The following is a 6,156-nucleotide window of genomic DNA, read 5'->3' as shown; positions in this document are numbered from 1 at the left end:
GTGTCGTCTGCTGCGGTGCCTGCTCGCTGCAAATGGGAGACTTTTTTCGCAGACGACAGGCACTTGCGAACGCTCTCGCTCTTTCGAAAGGCTGCGTCGGCTGTCATGATTGCTGAACGTCTTCAAGTACTTTTGGGCACACCTGCTGCACTGCTAGCTAGGACGCTAGTGGTCTCCTACGAGTATGCTTCATCATATTTTATATTGACCTACTCCTTCCGAAGCGTTATGGCGTGGCTTTGCACTTACCCATTTTGCGACACTAGACTACAGCCAGGAAGCAGCAACCTCTCCTACAACAAGCAAGTTTGTGTTCTCAAAGTCTTAAAACACTCATTTCAATGAGCACATAAACGTACAATGAATAATGAAGCCCGCAATAAAATTTGGTTGTCAAGCCACTAGACGTACAACTGACTGTCTCGTATCAGTAGTGCCTTCTTTTTAACATTCTGAAGTTTCATGAAGCATGTTACGCTACAGCACCAACCTAGCACACTTAACAAGCCAAGGTCTAAACGCTCAACCCGTACAAAAATGACGTTGATTAACCATTGATATATTGTTGGGGAATTGTTGAAACAACGGACTTCAACAAATTTTCAAGAGCAATTCATTTCACTCAACTCTTCTACAACAATATTACCATTAAGTGTTTTCAATAAACAATTTATTGGGTAATTTGTGTTGGTTTTTCAGTTGTTTTTTTGTTGTGTAGCAGTTGAGTCCAGTATACAATGATTAGGACTCGCATATGAGGACATTCCAAACATTTATTTCGATGCGTTCCAACCTCTTTCCTGTCACTTTGCGGCAGGTAGGTTCTTCTTTCGCCTCGCTTTCTATAAAAGAAAATAATGTGTGACCGGCCCCACCTTCGATTAGCTGTGTATCACAGCTAATCGAAGGTCGGCCGTCGAGCCCGATACTCTACCCAATAGGCCACGAGCGCGCGCATAATCCTCTCATTCGAAAGCCAGTAAGCTCTGAAATGCTCGGCGCGTGCGCCGCGTGCCACTTCCTCCTGCTGTCGCTACAGCTGGCGCTTTGAAGCGCCTATCTCCGGGACCACCCCACTTTCGTAGCCATTTTCGCTACGTAAACACTGCAACGTTAGACTAGATTCACGGCCGCCAAATTCATAATGATTTATTTCTTCGCTGGTGTACAAATGCCATCGTCGTTTTAACGTACACTAGATGACATAACCATTGGTACTAACCGAAATGAGCACGTTTCGGGGAGCAGAAGTAGAAATTCACTTGCAAACACGGTGACTACGCGCATTTGGAGTTCCCCAAAAGTAGACACGGCGGCAGCGCGGCCGGCGATAAGACAGGTGCCGACAGGCGACGACGCTACCTTCGAGCATCGGACGCACTGTGGGAACCGTATGATGCAAGCGCGCACACGCTACAAACATACACGGGCGAGGTCTTCGAATTTCCTACGACGTACCCTCTGTCCGCAAAGCAAATATATATATTTTTTTATCCAATGCGCGTGGTACTAGAGATCAAAGAACGAACGCGCTTTGAGATCGCGGCGCGCAGCCACTATAACCATTGACTTCAAAGAACTTCGGATTCAGCAACGGCCGCAACAGTATCACCGCTAATCGCTGTATCTGCGGCTGCTCCCGTCTCTCGCCTTGCAAGATGCACGCGATTTATTTGAGCCTCGCCGAACTGTCGTCATCTCATCTCCCAAGCCTGCAGGTCTCGTATGATCAGTTAAGAACACCAAAGGGAAATGAAAGAAATACAGGTAACGGACTCTTATCATGCCTTACTTGTCACCTCGTCATCTGGAAAGGCATTACAAACTATTTTAAAAGCTTTATTGTTGTAAAAATAGCAGAACTAGTAGTAATGTTTATTTCTAGGTGGCGCGACAAACGTCAAGGTAGCGTTCGGGTGTGTATGTGTGCGCGCAAGTGGGTGCAAACTAGGTTCGTTTCACGCGCTCTTTTGTAACAGTACACACGGTTACCGCTAGTTTCGTAGTCGTATTTTTTGGTCGTAGTATATATTGTTTACGCTACAAATTAGTTTGTTCTTAAAAATTTATGAAGGTTAGTTCATCCAAAATTATTGCTAATTAATTAGCAGTTTTTAAGTGCCGTTATTTTGTGTTTGAAAGGTTTTTGTAACTGAATACGATGGTGAAGCTGTGAACGGCTTTCGGACTCAGTTATTCGGTTGCAGTTGTACGGTGGTTCACGCCTCGTGCTTCTTGATGAAAGTATTTTTTTTCTTTTCGGACATCATGACGCACATTTTAGTGAAATGCTTTAACGACGATAAGTAGGACGTTGATCCGTTGAAGTGGTTGGCTCACCCAGCTACTAGTCTTCTACTGATGTGCGAGCATGGTTGTTGTGATGAGTTGCGCGGGAAAGGTCATGATGCCTGTTGGAGAGAAGGCACCCCGAAACAGTCGCAGCCGCACTTCTGAAGATAGGTAAGTGATCTCGTTTTTTTGGGCACGTAGCCTCTTTTTCTATTTTGACATTGACGAGCGTGAGATGTTAAGCGCACCGTTCTTTTCCTTCTAGCAAACCGCATAGCCCGGAGCAAATGCGCGCGATATTAACTCTCGCTGCCGCCGTCACTTCGTTTGATACAATGGTAGGCGAAGAAGCAGCGGCGCCCCATGTGCGTAAAATTGCATTGCTTCATTTGTTCCTGTCGAATAACGTTTGCTTCATTTGTATGAGAGAACACAATTGGAACATACGGATCGGCTTCTCTGCGCAGTGATAAGTTTGTACAGTGGACATGTCATCTTTCATGGGGGCTCACGTATGCCGTCTAAGCGCTTGTTATCGCGTTCCGATACGTGACAGGCGCGCTGCCTTTCAAGGTATTTAGGCAGGCACTACGAGCTTAGAAGAACTGCGAGAAATAATTGTGCAGCAGGTGTGCAGCTGTGCTGTGCTTGTACCACACTCGTACCGGATGGCAGTGTTGCACTTCACGCTTACACACTTCGCAACTATGGCGGCCGCCGTGGCAATTTGGGGCTCGAGGTCGTGGATACGATCCCTGCAGCGGCCGCATTCCAAAAGAGCGGAATGCAAAAATGCTCGTTCATTGTGCATTGTATGCACGTAAAAATTTCCGGGAAGTCAAAATTAATACGGAGTCCCCAACTACGACGTGCATCATAATCAGATCGTTGGTTTGACAGGTGGAACATCAGAATTATTATTTTTTCGTAGTGGCTCATCGTATACCATACGGTTAGTGTGATCACCTTTTGTGCCGTAGTGGTTAAGCGCGCCTCGATTTAGGTTGCGACTAATGATGCGGTGCACCGCGAAATATATTTCGCCCCTTTGGGATTTGCGGAGAACGGCCAACCGATTGGTCGCAGCTTTCGCGCGGTGACTGTACACAGATACACAGCGCAAATGAACAGAGGTGTGGTGACGACGTCGGCAAAAAACACAGCCGCCGACGGGCTCACCTTATCGCCTATCACCGCCAAAAATATCGCAGTAAGCATCTTTATCTAGCGCGGCGGGTTGCCGTTGAAGGCGTACTGTACAATTTTAATAGGCGATAACCGAAACATGCCACCGTTTTCTGCTGCCTCTGAGTTGGACCGATCCGAATGTGCGTTGCTTCCAGAAGCGAAAGGAGCGCCAATCGGCGCGTTGTCGCCGCTAGCTAAGTAAGCGTCGCACTCGAGTACCGTTTGCGCGGTGAAGAATGACGCGTGCATGAAGCTAGCTCACTGCTACGCTACCGCGGAAAACGCGCAAGCGTGTGTACGCGACGTTCTGCACACAAAACGCGCGGGATGATCGGAGCCACGCCGGAGCGACTAGCTTTTAAGAAGCGGTACATGTTCTCACTCGTACACGCACGCTCACGCTCGCATCGCTCTCGGCGTATCTTTAGGTCATTCCTTCTGCTAGACGTCTACCCAAAGATTCCATATCTGCTTGGTATCGGCTATGCACTGTCGCGTGGTCTTTGGTTCTGCGAGAGAGCCGGGAATATTTTTCCCCGCTGTGAAACGTCGTTGTGCGTGTTTTAGTTAACATTTACCGTAGCAACCCATTTCTTCCTTTTCCCGCCGGCACTCGTACAAAGTCGCAAATTTTTACTTGCCTGTATAGTGTGTACTTCTATTTCGTGCGTAGTTATGCGCACTGTGTGGCAGATTCTTAATCCGCGTAATCTCATTTTCTGTCCAGATTCCCTTCTCACAGGTCACGCATGCAGCAAATTCCCAGGTGCTAAAGTGTTCTACGCCAAAAGCACCTTGGCGTCGTGCAAGAGACACCCGTTGAAATGTGGCTGATTCACTAGCAAGCTCTCATCTCTGTTTATTTATTTATTATACCCTCAGGGCCAAAGGCATTGCAGAGGGGAGTGGGTAATACAGGTTACAAAGACAATAAACACAATACAGTGATTTTTGTTAGGACATAATTTCAGCATTCTCCAAAACAAACAAAGGTTGTTAGTGCATCATGAAATCGTTGATTATCCTCAATGGCTGCAATATCAGGAGGGAGGCGGTTCCATTCGACAGATGTCTGGGGAAGGTATGACTGAAAACAAGCTTTAGTTTTGCATTTTTGGATGCCAACCTTGTGCCGATGATCAGTGCGTTTGGAGATGTATTCCGGTGGTGTAATAAGATCGTCATGTAGCGTGATGTGATGATATACCTTGTGAAATAGAGTGAGGCGACGGATTTTCCGACGGGATCTTAAAGATGGGAGAGAGAGGTTAGTTTTCATGGCTGTGATACTTGCAGTACGGTTGTAATTTGAAAAAATGAAGCGAACGGAGTTATTTTGTATAAGTTCAAGAGAATATATAAGATTTTCATGGCCAGGGTCCCATATAGATGACGCGTATTCAAGTTTAGCTCTTATTAGTGATTTATAAAGTAGTAGCTTTAAGGACAAAGGAGCAGAAGAGAAGTTGCGACGTAAATACCCTAACATGCGATTAGCGTTATTGGTAACGTATTCAGTATGGGCATTCCATGTTAAGTTTCGTGATATATGTACGCCTAGATATTTATATGATGTGACGGAATCAAGAGGAGTGCCATTAAGACAATAAGAAGAAGGGGGAGTGTTAGAGCAGCGAGAAACACGCATGACCTTACATTTGTTAATATTTAATTCTATATTCCAAGTTTTACACCAGTTAGAGACCAAATTAAGATCGGTCTGGAGAGTATTAATGCCGTTGAGGTCACGTATTTCGCGGAAAATTACACAGTCGTCAGCAAAAAGGTGGCTGGCAGAAGATAGGGTGGACGGAAGGTCATTAATGTAAATTAAGAATTGGAGGGGTCCGAGGACGGATCCTTGTGGCACACCAGATAGTACGTTAGTAAGCGGTGAAGTTGAGCCATTAGTGAAAACAAACTGCCTGCGGTTGAGAAGGAAAGATTGAATCCATCTAAAGACATGTGGATCAAGATTAAGATGACTTAATTTATAAAGCAAGTATTGATGGCATACTTTGTCAAAAGCTTTCGCGAAATCTAAAAAAGATGCAATCCGCGAAAGATGACTGGTCAAGAATCCTATGCAATTTATCAGTGAATGAGAGTAGTTGCGTTTCGCAGGAGTGTGTTTAACGGAAACCATGTTGCGTAGAAGAAAAAAAAAACAGTTATCATCAAGAAAGGTGGCGATGTGTTTGAAAATTATATGTTCTAGTAATTTGCAGCATGTGCTAGTGAGTGAAATGGGACGATAATTTTGAGGCAAGTGCTTATTACCGGATTTGTGAAGTGGGAAGTGGGAAGTTGTTTTAATCGCGGTGAAGACGCGTGATAAAGCTTGTATATATTTACGTGAAGTCATTTGTTTCAAGTATGTTATTTTGCCTTCTCACAGTCAGCTGTAGCTCTTCCTGTGATGTGGTAGTCTGCGAAACATTTCAATGTAACATATTCAGATGTATGGTGTATTCACACGCAAGCAGCTTCAAGTGTTCATGTGTTCAAAGTTGGTTGTTACAAGGGTATGCTTAAGCCCTGCCTTTTGAGTCGCTTTGCCTTCTAGTCATAAACTTAAGTCGAAAGGAAAGACCGCAATGATCGTTTTGATTGAATTCATATTTATAGGTTTTTCAGATGTATTTACACTGCTAGAGTGCTGTAGGTACTAGCCTA

At 45.1% G+C, this 6,156-nt stretch overlaps 1 long non-coding RNA gene across 1 annotated transcript in view; it reads left to right on the top strand.

The window, feature by feature from the left end:
- The first annotated feature begins 2,221 nt into the window (after positions 1-2,221).
- The window catches only part of LOC139059028 (uncharacterized), a 138,556-nt gene continuing 134,621 nt past the window's right edge, over positions 2,222-6,156 (top strand). Inside the window, exon 1 of the long non-coding RNA XR_011513812.1 lies at positions 2,222-2,463. This is a non-coding gene — a long non-coding RNA (uncharacterized lncRNA). The remainder of the gene's footprint in view (positions 2,464-6,156) is intronic.

The sequence above is a fragment of the Dermacentor albipictus genome, chromosome 4 (genome assembly GCF_038994185.2).
Source record: "Dermacentor albipictus isolate Rhodes 1998 colony chromosome 4, USDA_Dalb.pri_finalv2, whole genome shotgun sequence".
NCBI lineage: Eukaryota > Metazoa > Arthropoda > Arachnida > Ixodida > Ixodidae > Dermacentor > Dermacentor albipictus.
This window is presented reverse-complemented; position numbering and strand designations above follow the sequence as displayed.